General features: G+C 39.0%; 1 protein-coding gene and 1 non-coding gene across 29 annotated transcripts in view; both read left to right on the plus strand.

Annotated features, from left to right (window-relative positions):
* Positions 1–24,395, plus strand: part of DLG2 (discs large MAGUK scaffold protein 2) — a 1,822,408-nt gene that overhangs the window by 779,994 nt on the left and 1,018,019 nt on the right. The window lies entirely within an intron of this gene.
* Positions 20,142–20,266, plus strand: LOC139084398 (U6atac minor spliceosomal RNA). Its single transcript, XR_011541741.1, has one exon. It is a non-coding gene; the product is annotated as a U6atac minor spliceosomal RNA (small nuclear RNA).

Below are 24,395 nucleotides of genomic sequence, written 5' to 3' on the forward strand. Positions count from 1 at the left end.
GGAGAATAAGAGAGGCAGGGTGTGCTGAAGTAAAGGCGTTCTTCCAGGGCAGCGTGTGCTTAGGAATAGACACGGGAACGTGGATCTAAGGATGGGGAACCTTGGGATCCACATAAGGGGGGTGCAAAAAGGTTCAGAACTAAAAGAGGTGTTGTGAAGATACCAGAAAATTTGAGTTATGCATACTGAATTAGAAAAAGGTGAGTTTTTGTGGTATATGAATTATATCTTAATTTAAAAATTTTTAACATAAAAACAGAAAGAAAAACAAAAGAAAGCAAGTGTGTATTGGGCCTTCCTCCAAAATTAAAATCTGCCACATAAATATAGTTTTGACTTTAAGATTAAATGAATTCACCCATAACTAAAAGTGAACATTTATGTTTGTGTTATTTTTCCTTTCCTAATAATTGCTTTTAACAGTAACATCTTTGATATTGCACATTTAGCAAGACCTGTTCTTCCAGATGGAATGAAAAAAGTTTTGTAATATATTTTTCTTTATTAAAAGTCTGTGACTTAAGGGGCTGGCCCCATGGCCAAGTGGTTAAGTTCACGCGCTGCGCTGCAGGTGGTCCAGTGTTTCGTCAGTTCGAGTCCTGGGTGCGGACATGGCACCACTCATCGAACCACAGTGAGGCGCCGTCCCGCGTGCCACAACTGGAAAGACCCACAGCTAGGAATGTGCAGCTGTGTGCCACGGGGCTTTGGGGAGAAAAAGGAAAAAAAATAAAATCTCTAAAAAGAAAAAAATTCTGTGACTTAAAAAAAAGGAATAAGTGGGGTGACTGTATAATTTGTCATCCAAACCTGTTCATTTTGGCAAGTGAGAGGTAACACATAAGTATGCTGGGTCAATAGTCATAAGTCAGAACAGTCCTAGACAAACAGGACATAGAGGGATGGAGAGAACAGAAGAGAGAGCAAATAAGTACCATCCTATATTCTTGCCCCATTCATTCATCTATTTATTCAACAAATATTTAACGTGCTCTTGTGTCTACTTTGGAGAAGCACAGATGCATAAGATGTGGTACTTGCCTTCCAAGTTATCTTTTTAATAGACTGTTGGAATAGGTTTTAATTTGTTTGAGATAACCAGAGTTTGTTCTCAAGCCCAGGGCATCAATCTCCAATACAGCCTTGGATCGGGGAAGGGAGGGAGAAAGAGGAGGTGGTGAAGTTTCCTGGAATAGGTGATATCTGAGGTGATGGAGAAGGTAAAGTATGGGAGAAGAGCATAAGGAAAATGTACTTTCCAGTAATAAACGGGAAAGAATTTAGCTTGTGAAGGTGTTCTCTGCTGGTTAGGAAATTAGGAGAAGGTGATGTTGTCATCTGACCTGACAACTTGTTTCCTCTCAGGACTTAATTTTAGCTGACTGGCTCAGGAAATGTACCAATTTATTAAGAGTAAAACTTATGACTTCACATTTTCTCATTTCTCAGGTTTAATCCCTGACTGAAGGGTCTGACCAGGACCTCCACTAGGCAAAATCATGCCTTCTCAGAAGTGCCTCCTTTACAAAGAGATTTATAGAGAAATTAACTTTTAGGACTGATAATCTGATACTGACATCTGAATAGATGGCCATGGAGGCAGAGAGCTAGCTTGAAGAGAGGTGGCCCTCTGAGTCCCACATGTTTCCATTTGTGGTTCCCTAGCACAATCTGACTCTTGTCTAAATTAGAGAAATTGTTGAGGAAACAAAGTTAAAAGCAAACTAAACCAAAAAAAAGTGGATATGGAGTTTTGTCTAGGTGGGATTGTACTCCCTTTCTCTTTAACCTTGATTCAGTTAATAGTTTTTTCTATTCGGTATGTCTTATACTTCTTTCTTTAAGCAAATTTGAGATGAGAAATCTCTGGATTTACATTAAATGATCAATATATAGATGTTTGTATCGAACACCTTCAATGATCAAGGACTATGTTACGTGCTGCCAAGTGGCTTCTAGATTCCAGAAACTTAGAGATCTCTCTCTTTCTCTCTTTCTCTCTGTATTCCCCCATTCCCCTTACCACACACACACACACGTACACATACATACAAACACACACACACACACAAATATACTAAATTATGACCACCTCACAGGGAGGAATTATGTCTCATTCACTTTTGTTTTCCAAGCTTCTACCTCAGGTCTTGGCCCCGAGTGAATACTGAATTATTAAGTGGTGATAAATTTCTACTAAAAAGCACACATTATAGAAATTAACATTTTCATGGCACTCTATACTTTTAAGGCATATTTTATAAATATATCATATTTATAATTCCTAGTGAGGTCGGCATTAGTTGTATTTCAATTTTATGTGAGAAGAAACTGAGGTGCAGAGGATAAAGTGACTCCCCATGGACGTGTAAATCAGAGGTGAAACCCAGGACTCCTGGCTTTGAATCTGGTCCTCTCTCTAAATTAAATTGCTACATTTGTGAATGTAACTTATTCTCCTCCATTCTACAAGGTAAATGTTTCTGATGCTTTCAGAAGAAAAAAAATAAAACCATTCAATGTTATTCAAGGGCGCTCAAGCAAGGAAACCATCTCATAACATCTCTAGAACATGGAGGAAAAAACTACTACCTACAAGGGCATAATTACAAGCAAGCATTGCATGTTGGTGTTATTTTCTCTGCACAGAAAATCTAAGCGGCTTTACCTGTAGTATGTTAAGTGGGGAGTATATATGGTAACAAAGTCATAAAACTTTGTTTTATGATCCATCTGCAGACCCTGGGAAATGTTGCAGACTAGCTTTAATTAATCATCACTGCTTGAATTGATTTAGATCCTCCCACTCCCACATTAAAGTGTAATGTAATCTTTATCAAAATGTACAACTTGAAGTTAATTTGAGTCCTTCAGGCCAAAGAGTTTATTTATAACATGTGGTAAAACATTTTATGGGCCCAACTGCAATTAAATCATAAATTCAGGAAGTAAGAGAAAAAAACAGGCCTACTCAGTCACCTTGCCCTTGTCGAAAGGAATAAGATCTGTATCTGTGGTATTTTCCCATTGCTTGGGTCAATGTGTGTATTTATATATCTCTTCATATTCAATGCTGCTGATGAAAATGGCTTTCGTGTGAAAAAGCATAGATCAAAAGGCTGGTGTGGGATGTAGATTTTCCCTCTCTTACAGCATGTTCCCTTATAGTCTAGTTCAAAGCTCAGGTTATTTTCTTTAAGCCTTGACAAAAGCAGCCCTCTGCCTAGCTGCCTCAGATCATAGTATTTCTACTCTGCGTCAGGTTGGTCTGTCCGTCATGTCGCTCCTTATTAGTACTTTAGAGAGGTATCAGACCAGGCCTCAGGAGGTCATTTGCAGATAATATGTACTCAATATAATGATAATGATCTGAAAATAGCACAGACCACAGCACCATGGGTATTTAGCCAGAGCAAATGGGGTGTCAAGGTGCCCAATGAAATATTGGAACTGTCACTGTCAAGTCCAAGATCCTGGGAGCTGAGAGGAATGGTGTACGGCAAAGAATTTAATCTTATCAAAAGAGAGATCCAGCCTTTGCGCTCAGTTCCTGGAAGTTAATCTCTAGGCCTTTGGAATATTATGTCTGATAGGAATGTCTTTGTGTGTCTGGGGGCTTTGGCCACTGGAAAGTCTAACAGCGTTATTTATGATAAGGATTTTGGGCCAGGCATTATCAATTTTGCTCCTGAAAGGGCTGGAGAATAAAGATCAGTCATGTAGGTAGTATGTGATTGAGCCCTAACAAAAACTCTGAGCACTGACGCTCAGATGAGCTTCCCCGGTTGGCAATACTCCTATGTTACCTATTGTTACCCAGCAATGCCAGGAGCGTAATGCACCCATGACTCCATGAGAAGACAACAAAAGCTCCATGTTTGGTAACTTTTCTGGCCTCTGCCTGATGGACTTCTTTCCTTGGCTGATTTTAATCTCTATCCTTTTCCAGGTATAAACCAAACTTGCAAATTTAACAGCTTTCAGTGACTTCTGTGAGTCCTTCTAATGAATTATCTAAATCGAAGGTGGTTTGGGGAACCCTCCAAACTGACAATTGGTGTTAGAAGGGAGGATGGTCTTCTGTGGAGTGTGTGCCCTCTAAAACCTCATAGTTGGCCTAAATGCCTCACAGATGCGTTGTTGAAAATGAATGTCCAGAGGAGAAGTCCAAGGACCAGAAACTGGGAAAAGGAGTGAGGAACAGTCATAAGCTAATTTAGTTGATTTCACATTTTGTATTTCTTGGATCTGTGAGATCTGTGTGTATGTGTGTGTGTTTCTTGCTTCACACTTTCACAAAAGCACTGTGCAGCCCCAAGTAGCTGATAGAGCCTCTAGTAATAGGCATATCTAGATATCTAGAGAACATCAAGAGTTGTTGCATCCAGAAGTTTATTGGTAACTAAGAGTTACGTTAAAAGGATAGCATTCCAGTCCAGACCAAAAGTAAGCTGAAAGGGAGTCTTGGAAAGGCATCATAAAATATCCAGTGGAGGTTGAGGAGTGGATTGCAGAGCCTATACTTTACATCTAGGATCCAGGGACAGACAGGACTTCCAAAAAAAAAAAAACGGAGCTCCCAAAAGCAAGACAAAATCCACCCTGAAGACATAAGAGTAGATTAAAGCTACTCACAAGTTGGCTTGATATTTTTATCCCTTAGAATTAAATTTGCCTATGAGAGACAGAAAACTTGAAATAAAAGAAAGAAATTTCTTTCACTCTCTTGTAAATGATACCTGGAAATAAGTAGTACAATCAAGGATGACAGCAACATGATCATCAGGGACCCAGTATCCTTCTATCCTCTCGTTCAACCAATTTCAAGAAAGGAGATCCGACTCCTGCTGAGAAGGACAGTTCAAGATTCAGCCATCATGTCTACATTCCATCCTGTAGGAAGGAGAAAGGATAGAAGAAGGAAGAAGGGGTGAAGAAGCTACTCACCCACCCCGCCCCCCATTTAGGAATAGTTCCCACACAGAACAAGTCTGCTTAAATTGCTTTGTCCAGAACTAAGTCAAATAGCCATACCTAGCTGCCAAGGAGGCTGGAACATGTGCTGTTTGTTTTAGATGGTTATGTTCCCTGTTCCCAATTAAAAACTGAGGGATCCTCTAAGGAGAAGGAATGAAGGTCTCCTGGAGGATGGTAAGAAGCCTCTGTTACAATGCTGGGACAATGGACAATCTCATTAAATTTTGACTAGGGATGGTGTAACCCGATCCTACAGTTCAACTTAGCCTGATGCACAGAGCTATGGCTGCTTTAATAGGATGAGTTCTGCAGGAGCAGGGAGGCAGGCTGGTCACTGCCGTGGGTATGGCTCTTTGTTCCCTCTGTGGTTACTTACAAGATTTCTGTCTGCAGTCATTCCATCACAGCCTACTGCTTGCCATTAGTTGGTTATCCCACATGTTGGGAAATGAGCTGAGCAAGTTGCAGTGCTCTGAAACATTCCTGTTGTACACTTTCTTGCCATTAAGTTAAAATATGATTTTCTTTTTTGAGTTGAACTCTCACTGGTAAAGGGACTAGTACATTTACTTGAGTCAGTCAAATCTGGTTTTGAATATCTGATTTAGCCTTTACTAGTCACATGACACTGAGAAAGATTCTTAATCTCTCTGGCCCCCAGATTGTCATATGTAAAATGGACACAATGATACCTATTTTCAGAATAGTTAAGATTAGAAAGAAAGACAATATCTGACCTAGAGTTGATGCTCAATAAATAGCAATTATTATAAACAAAACTATTATCTTGGACTGATCTTAACATGATAAACATAGACATAGACTCTTGTGGGGGGGAAAATTAAAATGGTCAAGTGCCTACTATGCTCCAGATATTTTTAATGCATTTTATCTAGTCCCTACAATGATTTTTAAGGGAGTTAATCTTAATTTCCACTTAACACATGAAGATATCAAGAGTCTACTAATTTTGTGATTTTTCCCAAGGTCACTTCAGTAGTGCTAGAACCAAGATTGGAACCTAGGTCTCTCTGATTCCATTACGCTTTAGACTGTTTAAATTCAACTATTCTATTTCACAATTAAGGAAATGGGCACAGTCAAAAGATGTTTCCATGATCCCAGATACAGCTCAAAGCAGAATATTAGATCTCTGACATCTAGCCCAGAGTTTTCTCTCTCTTCCCTGCCACACTGTGTTTAACTTATAGTTCCTTTCCACAACCTTCGGCTATATTCTTAGTATGCTAAAGGTTTTCTGTTTTTCTGAACTTTCTGTGTTTTAGATTGTTTTACTTTTAGACCCACATTTTTTAGACCCTGATTGACATTTTTAGCAAGCAGACCTATATGGTGTAATGGTGATTTTTATTCTCTTCCTTGGTTTCAGCTAATCTAATAGATGCCTTTGCAGAGTATTGAACAGATATTGGATCTATTTGCAGACACTTTAGTAGGATTGGACTAGTTATACACATGGAAGAGTTTCTTTCCACTGACAGATGAATTGGAACTGAATGTATCACAATTCTAACCCATCAATGCATGCCATATGGAACAACAATCCTGTCTTTGGAGGGCGGCATTTCTCTCCATGCAGAGGTTGTATGCCAGAGTGAGATTTGGTGTTAACAGTGTCTGTATGGTTGCCTCCCCTTTCACGTGCATGGTGCAAATTGACCTGAGGTAACAAGTTTGTTCTTTGTCTGTTATCAAGTCATGAATAAATTACTCTGCTTTCTACTCTCAGGCCCAGATCAATATTCTGCTGGAATGCTGATTGTTTCAGTGAATGGAAATGAACTGGCAAAATGCCAACCAGAAGACCAGAGCACTAGCAAATGAAACATTTGCATGGGTGGATGAAAAGGCCCCCTGAGTAGCATTTGCATAGTTGCTTGACATTTACAAGCATTTGCACGTACACCTAATTCTCCCAACTACCCTATAAAGAAAACAATGTAGATTTTTGTCATTTTGCAAATGAGGATAAAAAGGATAGAGAGATTGTGACTTGCCCAAGGTCACATAACGAAATGACACAACTACGAGTCATACTTATATCTCTTGGCTCCAAACTCTACTGCTTTGTCTTCTGGGCATCTCCATCTCTCCAAACCTGGGCTCTTTTCCCCCAAGTATTCCTTTTCTCTGTGACTTAATATTTTTTGGTTAAGAAATAGCATTCAGTGGCCAGTAAACTTTATTCTCTGCTCTGTTCCCTAGTAAAACGTTCAAGATAATAGAAAATTTCAACTCTTGGCTCAAAGGAGGTTGAGGATTATTTATGCCATTGGATTAATAGTCCCATCCTCACTTAGAACCCCCAAGTAGGTTACTTGACGTTAAAATGTATGGAGTCAAAACATGTTTGCCTTCTTCTCAGGCTTTTGCTACTCTTTGTAGAAACTAAGAAACCTTGGTTCATAGGTCAATGTTCCGCTTATGTTTCCATTTTGTATGAGATCATGTGAGGTGCAGTAGGGTGGGAGGGAATAGAATGGGTAAAGTCATCCTGCAAATCTCTCAATAATCATTACAATGCTCAAGGCAGATCACAGCCTTTCTTATGTCAAAAATAGATGGCTGGGGGCCAGTCCGATGGCACAGTGGTTAAGTTCGCTGCACTCCACTTCTGTGCCCTGGGATTTGCCAATTCGGATCCTGGGTGGGTTTGCCAGTTCGGATCCTGGGTGTAGACCTATGCACCACTTGTAAAGCCATGCTGTGGCAGTCATCCCACAGGTAAAGCAAAGGAAGATGGGCAGAGATGTTAGCTCAGGGCCAGTCTTCCCCAGCAAAAAAGAGGAGGATTGGTGGCAGATGTTAGCTCAGGACTAAACTTCATTAAAAAAAAAAAAGATGACTAGCCAGAATTTCAATTTTTCTGGGGAATAAGTCTTTTATCATGCATTCTTTACCTATCTATATGTCACAAATAGAACTTCAATGTAGAGAAACAGAAATTCAGACAGGCTCTGAAACTTTAGATATGTTTCTGCTTCATGGAGGCTGCTTTTTTAAGGAAACAGAATAGGAAAAACATTGAACTTTTTCAAAGCTCCACTGGGTAAGGAGACAGGTGACCTGCTAACAACAGAAAATGGGAAGGAAGAGAGTGCTTGCTAGAGCCAGAGCTACCTGGGAGTCCCAAAAGAAGGGTGGCAGCGAACTTCTCCCTCTGAACTTCGTGCCAGCAGACACTCTTGTAGTAAGGGAACAGATATGATGAAGCAAAAAGGTTCATGCCAGGTGGCTTTTGAGCCAACAAACATTTCCTTTGTGCCAAGTACAAAAATAAGCAACATCCAGCCTCTGACCTTGGACTTGCCAACCATCAAGAGAGGGAAGCAAATAAACAAATATTACAAAACAAAATAATAAGTCCTTTTGTAAAGGTAAGAATAATGATAAGAATGATCATTGACCTATTAAATGGTGCCTGTGGGTCAGGTTGATTCTGTACATTCATTATCTGATTAGATCCTCCTAAAGATCATGTGAGGCAGATCCTATTTTATCACCAATTACAGGTGAGGAACTAAAGGTCAGAGAGGTTAAATAACTTGGCAAATGTTGCACAGCTAGCAAGTGAAAAATAGCTGCTCCCCGCCCCTCCAGAAAGTGATCTATGGTAGGCTCTTCTCAATTCTTTAAGCAACCAAATATTTATGCATATCCAGTTACGCTTTAGTACTGTTTGGAATCTAATGATAAGTTATCCATAGTCCCTGCCCTTGAAGAGTTCATAGTAAATGAGGAGGAATTAGACAGATATGTTCCTCTCTGAGATTCACTGTGAGGTGAGATGAGGTGAGGATCACAGAAAACTTCACTTCAAGGGCTATGTGGGTTAAAAAAGAAGTTCCCTGGGGGGACTGGTGGTGATAGTGGTACAGAGACAGCTTTTGGATCTCCAGAAGAGAGAGTCTACAGAGTCATGTTATGGCTTGTGGATGGAGTACAATGTGTTTCTGGAGTTACAAGGCACCACTTCATATTCTATAAAGAAATCATCCAGGTTTATACACAGAGCCCTCTGCAAACAGAACAGCTGAGTTATAATCAATACTGGATGTGCACAAGGAACCTAAGGCTAGAGATCTGTCTGTAGTCATGTCTCAGAATCCTACAGAATGATCCAGGTACAAAAACGCCTCTCCCAGGAAATGCTATAGAGAGGCAATAAGCTGCTAATTACCCTATCCTCTCCCTCAACTTTGCCCCACCCCATTACTGCATCTGAGAGCCAACAGAATGCCCAACACAGAGAGGCATAGGAGACATTTTCCTGACACCCCAGTGGAAACATGTTCTGTAATGTCCCATGAATCAGAAGGACTTAAAAGTATCCTAGTGGAATTATAACTAAAGGGCAAGCTAGTCTTCCCTTGAATGCACATTGTGTTTGCTTCTGGCACCATAGTGCAAGAGGAGCACCCACAAATGAGAGCTGCCCAAGTGAAGACAGTCAGGCTGGTCATGGAAAAGACAGTCTAAGGAAGTGATTGTGTTTACCTAAAGGAGAGAAAATGGTGAGGTGATAGTAGAACCATTGGTGGATGTGGGAATAAAGAGATTAATTCCTGCCTTCAAATAACTGACTTGTTCTGTTGATTCCAGAGATTGCAAGTGGATAGTGGAAGTTACCAAGGGACTCGTTTCAATTTAATATAAGGTAGAACTTTTAGAAAAATCCTTTAGTTATTCCTCTTACATGTTTCAGGTCTGGAGTCGTTTCAGCTTTGGTTATTGAAAATCTAATTTTGGATTCTTTTATAGCTCATCATTTTTCTGTACTATCTGGTAAATCATACTCTCTCTGAATTCAGGCTGCCTGGGTTTATAGCCAGGTTCTTCCACTTGATAACTGTGACATTGGGTGAGTCACTTAAGCTCTTAAGGTTCAGCTTCCTCACCTGTAAAATGGAGCTAATAATAATAAATATAGGGTAGTTAAAATGTTTAAATGAAATGATGCCTATATTTGGTCCTTTATATTTGGTAAGTACTAAAAAATGATTATTATTTTTATTGGCATATCTGTTGAAAAGAACCACAGAAGTTAACTGTATCTATTTTTTCTTAGAAAACTGCCACTTTTTCCTGTTGTAATCCAGTATTTGTGTAATTCTGGATGCATTAACTCTGTTAAGGAGGGAGAACTCAAGTGACAGCCTTTATGCCAAGACGTTCAGTAAAGCCCAGATCCAGAAAACCTTTCAGTGCTCATAGAAAGATGTTGTGTGCTAAAAGACAAAAGTGGAAACTTCCAAAGCCAATCTGAGGGCAAATGTCACTCCTCTTTTATCTCCTGGTAAATCCCACACTATTTGAGATGGTCACAGGTGATTGGAATCTGAAATCAGATAGAGCTGTTGGTATTAGATAAGAGAGTATGACATATAGGTTCTTGTATTGATGTGATGGAAACTGTAACGGATAAGGCATTGACAGTTTTTTTAGTGGTAAAAAGGGTTTTGGTGACTTATATAAACTGTGGGAAAAATAATCCTGTGAGCTGGACTGAAGACATCTATAACTTTGTTCCCAGAATCCTGGAAGGCACCACCAAAGCTGGAAACTGCCCATCCAGCCTCTAAATTTTTCATATGTCTTAAGACCCCAAAGAGTCATGAGTACAAATATATAGGTTGTAATGCCAGTAACAATGTAGTAGTCGTAATTATTGGAAGGTGGAGGAAATACATTGGGAGATCAAGAATATCCTTGTAAATATATGAGCAGAGACTGGATTAATATATGGCAGGAAAGTTTTAGAGGGAAGACAGGAAAAGGGTGGGTTAGCCTAGAAGAGTGATGGCCAGATGATTATGAAACAAGAGATAAAACATTAGTAAGAATCACAACAGGTTCCAATAAATGAGGAAATATCCTGTGTTCCTGGAAGAGTAAATATTGTAAACCTGTCACTTCTTTCCAAAGTGAATCATGGGTTTAATTCAAACCCAAATAAGACATTTTTGTGTTTGTGTATTTCTTTCTTTCGGTTTCTTGATATTTATAATAGTCCAATAAGAGATAATGACAGAGGAATGGGAGATATGTAAGAGTTATTCAATAAATAGATTCAACAATGATTGTTTATTGATTGGATGTGTGGGCTAAGGGAGGAAATCTAGAATAATTCACAGGCCTCTGTCTTAGGAAATTAGTTTGATCATTGTGGCTTTCACTGTCATAGGCAAAACAGGAGACAGAACAGGTTCGAAGAAGAAGGTGATGAAATCAGCTTTTGATATTTGAAATCAAATTGTCTATGAAATGTTTAAGGGAAGATATTTTAGAAAGCTGTGGGATATGAAGATCTAGAACCAAGAAGATAAGTCTAGGCTAGGTTTACTAGACAACATCAGCACATAAAGTTCATAATTGAAACAATAGGTATAGATGTAATTACTTGGGGAGAAGCTATAGACGAAGAGAAAAGGACTGAGTCCTGGGAATACCTGGCATTTAAGAAGAGGATGGAGGAAGAGGATGCCCTCAAGAAGACTGAGAAACAGCAGCCAGAGGGGCAGAGGCTCAACTGGAAGGAAATGGTACTGTGAAAAGGAAGGCATTGAGAAGGAGGAAGAAGTCAACAAAGTCAAATAGCTCAGAAAGGTCAAGTAAGATCATGTTTACTTTTGGACAGATTGGTACAACCTTTTTGGAGGATATTTTGATAGTATCCATCACTTTTCATAGAACGTGGACCCTTTGAGTAATTCCATTTCTAGGAACTTATGATGAAAATATACTTCCACAAGAGCACAAAACTTATATCTATAAGAAACTTTATTGCACCATTTTTTGTTATAGCAAAAACTGAAAACAACTTAAATGCCTATCAATATGTGACTGATTAAATACATTATAGTATATCTACACAATAGAATATAATGTAACTTTTAAACACTGAGATCAGTATGTACTTATGGAAAAAGCCTCTGAAGCACATTATTAAAAAAAGAAAATGAAAATACAGAAGACTACGAATAGCAGTATAGTGAGAGATTAAGCAAGCAGGAGCCTAGCTTCCTGGCTTCAAAGCCCAGATCTGCTACTTACTAGTCATAGAATAGTGGGAGGTTTCTTAATTTCTCTGTGCCTCTCCCACTATCCTTTGCTTTGGATGAACACTTCATTTAGCCCATGTTTCTCTGAACATTTTAACTCTAATAATGGTTTCAATACAGTAATTAAAAATGTCCAGTTTCTCAATAATAGTCTCAATTCAGTAATTAAAATGTCCAGTCTGGCGCCAGAATTCCCACATCCCCAATACCTACAACAAGAGAGAGAGAGAAGGTTCTTTTGAGTTTGGTAATTAGGAAGTCATTGGCCATGTCTACCAGGTGCTTTCAGTGCACTAATGAGGGATAGCCCAGTTGCAGTGGGAGAAGGAGGGAGTGAGAGGTGTGGAGTGCATTGAGCAAGTGTAGGCAGACTTTTGGAGCAGAGAGGGAAAAGTTAAAATAGTCGAAAGAGGTGTATTTAAAGAATGAGATTGCTGAGAAGGTGAGAAAGGATGAATGGGACTCTCAGCTCAGGGGTATATTAGTTTTGGATAGAAGCTACTAGAATACACACATCTAGAGCCCCCAAATAGAATCAACTGGAAACTAAGAAGTTTTCTTCTTAATACCTCCTATTTGCTCCCTGTGGGAAAGAGGAGATGTTAGGAACTCAAGGAATGTGGTGGAGGTTGGGATAGTCTCTGAAGGAAAATGGGAAAGGGGAGCTTCCTAGAGCCACTCCCTAGGATTTCTGAGCAGCTTTCAGCACAGGTCTGAGTTGGAGATCATAGATTTATGGAAGCACCAGACCTGTGTGGCTCTGTGATTTTCTCTTGAAGCCTTAGAAGCAGAGTTTCAGGCATAGAACATGTCTTTGAGGCCATGCTGCAGGCTGTCTCAGAGGAACTCCAACACCAAAAGGGCCAAAGACGAGGTCTGTACCTACTCAATATTTTGCTGCAGGCTAGCTGTGGCAGGCAACACAACCTATAAAATAAAGAGGAGAATACTTTGTATAACTTCCCTCTTAAAAAAGCAGCACCTTGATTTCCCTGTTTTAAAACATAATACAAAACACTGACTAACTCAACAAATCACAGCCCCACTGTGAGTGGCTTTATGCATTAGCACCTAATTCATCAACACACTGAATTCACACCCTTGGGTTTCTTTATTTAATACGTGAAGTTCTCACCACCCTATTCATTACACTGCCTTTCTCCTTCACTTCTAATGTCTACCTCTTAAGGCTTTATTCTATAGGATGTTTTGTTGGTACCATTATCAAAAATGAATATTTTCTGTTGAGTATCACAATTCATTTTGATGTTTTATTATAACCTCTTTTGAATGTGGGATATTTGTACATTGTGATACTCTATAAATAACCTGTTACTAGGGAATTAGCAGAATATGTTTCTTTCGTCAGAGAATCCTTAACAGTCAGATTCCTGAGCTCAAAGTTTGTGGAACTCTGGAATACATGGCAGTACTCAAGATTCAGGGAAGAAAACAAAGAAGAAAACTCGCAAAGAAAAATGGTCCAGATGCAAAGCTTATATAAATTGAGTGTTGTTCCAAGCCTGAATCATAGGAGGAGATATCAAAGAAAACCCTAAGTGTCTTTTTGTAAAAATTTGCATTTTATTAACTTTGATTGCTTTAGAAAATATAATAATTTATTCATGGGAAATCATAATTACCCAGAAGTGAGGTGGTGTGGTATAATAGAGAGAGAAATGAAACAAAATAAAATGGAAGTCAAGAAACTAGAGTCTTGCCCTGGGATTTCAATTCCTCCTGTGCATTTTATCTCCTTGGGCCTCTGTTTTAGACTGGGAAGAACTGGCATTTATTCTGAATCCACTCACCTATGGCACGAACACTCTTGAATACGTATGCCCTTTGTACTGATAGGAAAATAGGGCCCTGATAAGGAAGGTAACCGAACCAGCCTGTTTCTTCCTCTTTGAAGTGAAGAGTGTGAATAATCCATCTCTAAGTTCTCTTTCAGTTCTAACATGCATATCATTCTATGTGGCCTCTATTCTCAAGGTGGTTATAGTCGAAAGGGCCAAGTAGGTAACCGAAGTAGAAGAACACAGGTTTTGGCAACAGTAAGATCTTGTTCACAATCTACTTCCTATCCCTACCAGCTCTGTCACCTGGGGTACATTTCCTCAACTTTCTGGGCCTCATTTTCTTCATCTGTAAGGCACTAATAACTCCTACTTTATGGAATTTTTGTGAGGATGAAGCAATGTATGTCAAGCACTAAGCACCATAACTATCATATAGTAGAGGCCCAATAAATGGTATATATTATTAATATAAGTTAATGTCCATACAACTAGAAAGGTGCAAAGGTACATGTACTACTGACCACACATGGAGATCATTTCACTATATACTCACACCTGATTTGGGCAATAAAATGCTAGCAAGTCTAGTGGTTGGAACTTTTTGTGCCCCAAATACTGTTCACACCTCTACAACAGAGATTATTGTACTAAATTATGTTGTTTATTTGTTTGTGTCACAGACCAGATGTGAGCTCTCACCTGCAAGTCATCTAAGACAATTTAAGGAGCACATAATAGGTTCTCAAGGAGAGTATGATCAAATGGCTGCTTGATATCCTGTAGGTGTTTAGTCAAGTTGTTTTTAAATGAAATAATACAACAATGGATGAATAGATGAATGATGTTAGTCTTGGAAATGTTCTCTTTACACAGGACAAAATTTTTACTATCAAACTTAGTTTTCAAAACATTTCTATGCCACTGATCTATTGCAAATGCCTGGATAAGAATAATTGTAGTTTGGCATGCTTGGGATTTGATTAATGCTCGTCTGTGTTTCATATATTTCCTTGAGTAAATTACAGCCAAATATGTATTATTACCTATTTCATAAGAAATATTAATTTGGTGATGATTGTAGCTGTAGATCTAGAGGAGGCATCATTGTCATCATTTATGTACATATGTACAAAGAATTGTTCTGACTCAAGCATTCTCTTCTGCTACTTCTTCAATTGGCAAAATTGTACTTACCTTTCCAGCTATAGTTAAAATGTACTTCCTATTTGAAGCCTTTCTCAATTCATTCAGGCAGAACTAATTGCTGCTTTCTTTGTGCTTTTATAGCTCTTTTTATGCTATTAATATATAAATATTTATTACATGTGTTATGTATAGTAGATATAAATTATGTATTAATAATAGGATACATTATAAATGTATCTTTGTTGTTGTAGTGCTGTGGAGTCAATTCTGACTCCTAGTGACCCTTTGCACAGCAGAATGGAACCCTGCCTGGTCATTTTGCTCCATCCTCTCATCTTCCAGCGCTGTATCAGACAATGCTCCACTGCTATTCATAGGGTTTTCATGGCCAATTTTTTCAGAAGTGGGTGGTCAGGTCCTTCCTCCTAGTCTGTCTTAGCCTGGAAGCTCTACTGAAACCTGTCCATCATGGGTGACCCTGTGGTATTTGACATACCAGTGGCATAGCTTTCAGCATCACAGCAACTCACAGCCACCACAGCATGACAACCGACAGATGGGTGGTGCGGTTCCCTGACCAGGAAATGAAACCCAGGCCGTGGCTGTGAGAGCTCCAAATCTCAACCACTAGACCACCAGGGCTATAAGTATCTCTAGAATTTATTAACTTGTTTGTTTAATATTGATCTGTATCATTCTCTCTCTCAGTACCTACACACACAGGTCACACGCAAAGATGTATATTATGAGCCCCTCAATGACAGAGATTACCTTAGTTATGACTTGTTCTACTAATACGTGAAGAAAAGATGCCTTCTCGTTAGATATCTGCCAGATGTTTTGAATCTCAGAGCCTAGCATAGTGCTTATTACAGATACATTTAGTAAAGGTCTGATGATTTTAATTAAACGAAACCCTCTGTATATAGTACTCAGCAGGGATTGACTAATAGATTTATTTTTGGTTTTTCCTTTTTTTTAATATAAAATCCTGTGCTCTGAGGTTTTTGTTTATTTGTTGATTTTAAACTAAAATTGACCTTCCAGGCCACTGGTTTCCTGGATACTGGTTTATATATTATAAAGCATTGGCTTTTGGTTGTTTCTGTCAGACTGAAGCATCCAAGTGATTTATGCTGTGTCTGTCTCCTGGGTGATGAGAAGTCTGCAGAAGTTGTTCTGGCCCCCTGCCTGGTCCTGACAAAGATGTCAAGTAAACTCCAAAGAATTAAGATCCAAAGAAGTTGTCAAGAAGCTGCTTTCTTTGCTTACCCATGGACACTGTCTTAATAGCCAACTTCTTTAAACTGGCACCCTTTATTTGTGCTTGGTTCAAATGCTTTTGACAAGTCCCCTTTTCCATTTACAGCCACAGAGGTGGTTGGACCCTGTAGTGTCAAATGATCTATACTGAGTCATTTGCATTTAAAGAACCTGGTTTTTATGGGGAAGGGCTTATTTTTTTCCATTTACTATGTGCATAGAGTATCTGAAGCCACATAGGTTCTTGCTAACCACTGCAAGCCTGTGATGCTTAGAGAATCCTGGGGATTTTTAAGGACCACAGCTTTGTTCTCCACAGAAAACAAAAAAACAAAAAATGATTTTTAAAAAAACCCAAAGCTTTAGAGATTTCAAAGCTGACAGTTTTCTTGAAATTTTCAGGAAGCTGTCTCACACCATTGTCTTTGTAGAAGAAATATGGCAATTTGTCATATCATGTATTCTTCACTGAGTTGGACTGAATGCTGGAACCCAGATTTCCTATGTCCATCTCAGTGGTGGAAATGCTCCCACAGCAGCACATGCAACTAATAAAATAAAGTATGAGAAACATTCACCTGTGACATTCACCATTTTATGCAAAGACGTTACTAAAGATAATTCTGGATATTCACTTTCAGACTTACATTTGTGTAAGATGGGAATCCTTCTCAAACTCTCAGAAGAAGGGATGCAATCTACTCCTAAGGCCTTGGGAAAAAATCACTAATCTTCATTTAGGCCCAACTCAGGTTTTGAGAGCTATTTTACATATATTATTTCATTTAACCCTTAGAAAAACACCAAGAGGTAGGTATTATAACCACCATTTTATAGATCGTATTTTGCAGTTTAGAGAAGTTCAAAAGTTTGCCCAAAAACAGATAGCTGCTACTAGGGGATCAAGGATGTGAACTAAGCCTGTTTGCTTGCAAAGCCACTTCCCTCTTTCTTATTCCTGACTGCTTCCTCTTTATCCAGTTTGAAAGTAGAAGTGTCTGGAGAGTAGGCTCATGGTTTTGAAGCTGGTGGGTAAAAACTTTCCATGCTAGGGTATTAACTCCCTTAATGCAACTCTGTAGGGGTACAGATAATCAAGAATTTGCTGCAGTATGATTTTCCTATAAATGAAAGCCATGTGTTTCCTTGGCACTGCAGGTGTCAAATTCAAGAGAAGTTACATGTCTCAAAGCAGTGGCAACGTATGAGGGAGGCCTTTGGATTAGTGATCCAAATGTCCTCCTTTACTTACATCTTTCTCAGGTACCCACATTACCCTCATTGCTTTGTACCTGGAAAAATGATTTTTTTTTTCTACTCTCTCCATTTTGTATTCTTGGTCTATTTAAAAAATTACTTCATTCCCATAAGACATCTTACATATGTTTTTTTGTGCTTTTTCACCCTACATTTTCAAGACATTCCTCTGAAAGAAAACTTTGCCAGACAGGGAAATAAAGGTAGTCTCTTATTGCTGGAGGAGGTGAAGGAACCTCTTTCACCCTGGGAGATGCTCACGTGAATATGAAGCTCTCTTTCTTCTGAATCAGGTTGAGTCTCATTCTTGGTAAAGCAATAGGATAGACTTAGAGTGTGCAGATGGGCCTTCTAGAAACACCTCTGGCTCCCAGGAAAACTCAGGAATTGTTATCTGAGTCTCAATATAACTGCATCGATACTCATAGTAGGCCAGTTAGTCAGGAAGCAAACACTCAACCTTTAGAAACAGGTAGATTTGGGTTTAAATTCCCAGTCTACCATTTACTAGCTGGATATCTCTGGGCAAGATACGGACCCTTTGAGCTTATTTGCTCACTTATAAAATGGGAATTATTAGCAACATTTCTATGGGCTGTTATAAGAATTAGAGGTAACACATAACACTACCCAGCACAATGCCTCGTAGGGCTTTAGTACCTGGTTGCTCTTATCATTCTTATTCTTGTCATATTTAAGGAACAGTTGGCATTCCCTTATAAGCAGCCATCTATGCCCATTGACTCTAAGGTGTTTTTGCTGTTGTGCCAAGTGGTGAAGGAAAAGTTGAGAACCCTGTAAGCCAATTCTTCTACAGAGAAGTCTTGACCTAACAACAAACAAAAAAACCAAAGTGACCAGTGCTATAAATTGGTTCTCAAAGTATGTTTGAGACCCCTACTTTATAAGGGAAAGGTTCTTGCACATTCAGAGAAACACTCTTCCAGATTTGAGGGAATAATAATTATATAAAACATTTTTTATTGTACAATGTGATTTCACTAACCTGCCTTATGATTTTTTCCTGCAAGTGAAATCTATTTGGTCCCTTAGCATTGCAGGTGAGGAAATTAAGGTAACACACCTGGGAAGTAGAAAGCCAGATAATGAGCTCTACATCTTATGCTTAAACTCCTTCTGTAATGATTATAACTACTTTTTCTGTTTCTAAGGAAAGAAGTTACAGAAGCCGCATTTGTTGTGTTTTGGTCTGGAGAGGTTTCCTTTAGAAAGTTACAGCTTCAGTGAACTTACTAAAAGGACCCAATTCCTGAGCAGGCCTGCTGGAAAAGACTGCTTCTGCAGTCTAGCCACCTCCCATCCTGGCCCTCAAGTAACGCACAGCCTCAGAAGTGCCAGCTGCATACCCAGAGATGCTCAGAGAATCTACCTGAAAATGTGTTAACAGATGTATATATGGAGATGGAAAAGAAATCGATTTAGCTGTGGCCAGAGATTGAGTAGAGTGGAATTAAGTTTAGAATGCAGGATATTTCACTCTGTTTAACCACCAGGTTAGAGTATCTTCTTGGAGAAAAAAAAAACTGTAGCATTATTTTAAGTACTCTTCTTCATGCAGGTCAATTCTTTTGATTCTTTCAAAATAGCTAAATCAATCTGCTGGCGCTCTCTGGGCCTTCTTGACTTTGTCTTTTCTTTTCTTTGTATCATTTCTCAGGGCTGTTACAAAGTTGCATGCATTTACCAGTAATCCAATGTACATTATGTTTGAAAAAGAAAAGCATTGAGTCTCTCCCTCTCCCTCCTTCCAACCAGGGAGGTAAAATTCTCTATGTAGAGTAGGGGACCGGTGAGGTCCAGTCGTGTATTGCAGGTGGCACAGCAGGCAGGCATGTGTCCTCTCTCCTGCTTTATTGTCGAGGGACACTATCGTTCTTCATTCCTATCTGCGTGATCTCTTGAATGTCAGCAACAGAAGGGCAAATATTCTCTATTGTCCGCCTATTGTTCATCCAGCACTTAACACACTGTTTGGTACATAGTAGGTACTCAGTAGGAAATTTTTTTTTTATTTAGAGGTTGGCACCTGGGCTAACAACTGTTGCCAATCTTTTCTTTTTTTTCCTCCTGCTTTATCTCCCCAAAACCCTCTGTACACAGTTGTATATCTTAGTTGCAGGTCCTTCTAGTTGTGGGATGTGGGACGCTGCCCCAACATGGCCTGACGAGCGGTGCCATTGTCCGCGCCCAGGATCCGAACCCTGGGCCGCCACAGTGGAGTGTGCGAACTTCACCACTCAGCGTCAGAGCCGGCCCCGGAAATTTTTTGAATCTATGGATGATTTCAGAAATTTACTTAAAGTACATCTCTTATCATCTTATAAACGTTCTCATTACATTGAAACACTTATTTTGACTTGATTTATACTCCATATAAATTTATTCCTATGCAATTTAAGTAGGAAAAATGTTTTATATACAAGGTTGTAGGTGTTGGCTTTAGTTTATTATAAGAATTATTTTTTCGGACTTTGCCACATTAATTGCTTGAGTGAATGTGACTACTGTTAATTTGAAATTCATTGAAGGAAGTTTAGTAGTAATTTAGGAGTAAATTTTAGTAGTTCATGTTCCTCTAAAAGCCTAGAAAGGCATATTGTACAAAAGGAGAGAAGGTTACCTCTCCCCTGACAAGGATGGATGAAGACCTTGGGCCTGACAACACACCCATGGTTAAGGTATTGCCACCTACTTTGTGGCATCTAAGCATCATTTTTAGGATCAAAAGCAAAAATTTCTGTGGTCACACACATGTGTGAGAATAAGAATAATGGCACTGGAATAAAAGGGAAAAGGATATAAGAAGAAAAAAAAAAGCCCTGAGAAGAAATCAGTCTTTCTTAACCCACCCACACACATACAATTTCATTCTTTGACAAAAATTGACATCTCTACTTCTCCTAATTGGAAATGGTGTTTATTTAACCACCTCTTATATAGACTTTATTATTTGCAAGTAATGTTCTAAGAACTTTACAAATATTGAACTAATTTAATCCTCATAACAACTCTATGAGTTAGGTGCTATTATTATGCATAGCGAGATTTAGCTCTTGCTCAAGGTCATCCAGCTGGGAAGAAGGAGAATGGATCCAGAGTTTCCACCCAGGCAGTCTGGCCCTAGAGCCTTTTAAAATATGCTGCCTCACTGAAGAAGCACCCACAAGGGATAAGTCAAGGCCAGGCTAGTGTGCAGAGGTATACCAAGTCTGGAGCACTCCAGACTGGCTGACTCCCACCCAGAAATGTGCAGCTTTTTCATCTTTAGGCTTTGAGTTGGTTTAAGGATGGATTCAGAAGCCCACCTCCAAAGATCAAAGTGAAGAGCAACTGAGAAGGGCATCTCAAAGAGGAATCAATAATAGCTAATAATAGCTAATACTTATTGAGTGCTTACTATGAGTATGGCACTATTCTAAATACTTTATGTGAATTAACTTCTTTCATCCTCAATATAACCCTTAAAAAAAGGTACTATTGTTATCTTCATTTTACATATGGTGAAGCTGAGGCACAGAGAGGCTGGATAATTTGCTGAAGAATGGGCAGCTGAAAGGCAGAATTTGGGGTTCATATCCAGGCAGGCTGGACTCTAGGTCTGTGCTCTTCACCACTACGCTAGTATGGTCTCAAGGAAAAGAGGCCATAGACTGCGACTCTTAAGACCTCAAACAGCTCTGCCATTTCAGCCTGTTTGTTATTTTGGTCCCCGACCTGTTTTCCCATAAAGGAAAGTCATCACAAGGAAAACTCTTAGAATTAAAAGAGCTCATAGGTTTGTCTTCAGGAGAGTAATAGAATAGTGGATGATGAGGAGACTCCACTCCCTGGCTGGAGGGAAGAGGAAACCCAGGGAGGAAGTGTGATGACACCCCTGACAGAGAGAGATTCGCTGAGTACAGGAAGGAATTGAATGTATTTGGATGAAAGAGAGCTCAGGATGCAAGTCTGGCTCTGGGGAGAGGCACTGGCATTGAGCAACCAAAGGCCCATTTGCAGCCCTGATGAGCAGACAAACATTAGCCTAGAAGTCCAGGAGCACTGGGTTTTAGTGTCAGTAATTAGCCCTATGACTTCGTCGGTGTCCTGGAATTAATTGGTCAGATGCTTCCACGTACAATTTAAAACCATTGAGGTCAAGCAAACCTTTATAATAAATATTAAAACTGTCATGTTATAATTTAACAACCGTTATTATTTGTTTACGATTTCTTTATAGAAGCCTTAATGATTCTTTGGTTTTATAAGATAAACATAATCAGCAGGTTGCTTTTTAGCCAGAAACAGATATCCGGAACATGCTACAGTCGTATTGTCATTTTCAAAAAACTGACAAAATATGTTCAGTCCAAGGAAAACCAATGAAACAAAAATTATGGCTAGTTGAACAATTTCCAAAATTGAAACTCCTTCTTAGATTATATTAGAATAAAGTCTTAAAAATCTGCAACTTTTTCCAAATGCTAGGGTCTGGGACGCAGTCATTACCATAGTGATTTATTAAAGGAGAAAGCTCAAACTAATAAGAAGAAACTTGTATCATGCGTGATAGAATAACTAAATTAAAAATTCAAAAAAGGTTAAAGACCTAAAGCTGATTATATTCATGCAGGTGTGATCTGAGATGCCACCGGGTAGTCTCAGATTTTATCAGTGGTCCTCAGGTTGAATATCCCTGAAGTAGTAGTGGAAATCCTCAAGTTATCTTCGGTATTGCGATATAAATATGCTGGTGATAATACCCAAACAAGTTAATGAAGGCATCAGATTTTGTCTTGGAATTCCATTATTGCAATACCAACGGTATAGTGATCAGAAACTCTAAGTTGCTGGACACACACACACACACACACGTATGCATGCATGCCCAAACATGAAAACAAATTTAATTATTTCTCAAGATAATAAAAGAAGTTCTATGTTGTGATATATTATGGAGTCTGAAATATTTGGTTTCCTCTGTCCCTTCTAGTTTATACTATAGTTCTCTGATTTAATTTAAGCTAAATTTTACAATGAATAAAGTATGGACTTTATTATAGGACCCCTAAGGGGTTCCTATGCTAGCTTGCTCTATCATTTTGTTGCTTTTGACCTTAAGTGATTGCTCATCTTAACTTCTTTGAGTCTGAACTTCTTCCCTTGCAAAAATGAGGGTGATACTTAGTTTGTCAAGTTGCCGTGGGATAGTGCCTGGCACATAGTAGATACACACTAAATGCTGATTCTGTTTCTGCCTCCCATCCTGTTACTGCTGCTATTAACAACTGAATTTTAGTGAAAGTTATCTACTTATACTTCTTTCTCACCTTTCAACTGGGACCAAGGACACATTTGGACCATGTGGGAAGTTAAACAAAGGTCACAGCTGAGGTTCTTCATTATGTTCTGTCCATTTTTATTACTCTTGTTGAAATTGCTTATTTGTAATCCAGCAAGATTTCAAGACAATGGATTGAACAAGCACATCTAATATTGAACCAAAATGAAAGTAGAAGTTAAAGCTGCTAAATCAAAGATGAAATCAGCCATCTAGGCAAAGAGATTTCCAATCCAGCTCTTTAAGGCAAACACAAGGTTGAGAAACCAGACAGAATGTAATGTAGTTAAGAAAACCAGTGATGTCATTACCAGAGGCTAAAAGAGCTTCATATTGGCATGTCTTGAATTTTTAACTTTTTCTAAACTTCACAAAAACTCAGAGTTTTGCTGAGAAATCCTACAGAAATCGAATTTATATCTCTTACTTGTGTCAGGGGTGCCCTATTTTGAAGAGACTACATTGCAACCCAAAAGCTCCACACTAAAAATGATCTTGGGCCATGGACCTCAGATCTAAAGCAGAGTAAAATCATAGGCTGCAAAGAGAGGTGAGGTGTCTGGAGAGTAGTGTCCGACTCTTTTGCCTTCGGCATTTCTTTGTACTGAATCTCAACTTCCCTTAACAAGAATAGATGAAGTAATCTTTCTCTGCCTGTTGTCTCCCTTAGATCCCAAGCAACTGGCCTTACCTCTGCCCTTGCAATGTTGGGTTTTAGTTTTTCATGCTATTTAATCACCTGTCCTTTCAGAAGTCCATGTGAATTTACTTCAGTTCCTATGGGCATTTATCAAGCCCCTTCTCTGTGTTAGACCCTGTGGGGGGATACTGAAAATTCATCTTAGTCAAAGTCATGGCCATGCGCTCATGTTGCTCACTGTCTAGCAGCAGAGCCACGTAATTAAACAATGAACCGTGCTATGATAGAGATGTAAACCACATGTTAGGTTCACAAGAAAGAGTGATCTTAGCCTGGGGATTTTGGAGACTCTTCATAGCCTCCTTTGTAATCTTTGTAAGGGAAGCTCTTTGTAACTTTCTCCAGGTGGCGTTCTCTAATTCCCCTTGTGGGCTGTCCTCTGGTCTTCAAAGCCCCCTGGAGCTCTCTCCATTTGATCACTTAACACTCTTCTGTTAATCTTTCCATTCAAGTAGGCACCCTTTGAGATTAGGAACTATGTTTTTAATTTCTTCTCGCAGCACCTTGATGTAGTAAATGACATAGAGTAGTTTCTTAATAAATGTTAATTGTATGAATAAATGATGTGACATTTTGAATTTACACTTACATAATAAGTGTGTCAGATGTTAAAGTACAGAAAAGACATTCCAGAGCAGAAAAATGTTGTTTCCTCTGCCTAGAATAATAAAAACTGTGATTTTTTTTGAAAGCCTACTTTGTACCCAGAACTAACAATAAGAATCTTACAAACATTATCTCTAAATATCACAACAATTCTGCAAGGTAGGTGTTATTCTCCACAGTTCACAGAGATGGAAACCCAGATTTCTAGGGTTTAAATAACT

The sequence above is a fragment of the Equus przewalskii genome, chromosome 6, assembly GCF_037783145.1.
Source record: "Equus przewalskii isolate Varuska chromosome 6, EquPr2, whole genome shotgun sequence".
Classification (NCBI taxonomy): domain Eukaryota; kingdom Metazoa; phylum Chordata; class Mammalia; order Perissodactyla; family Equidae; genus Equus; species Equus przewalskii.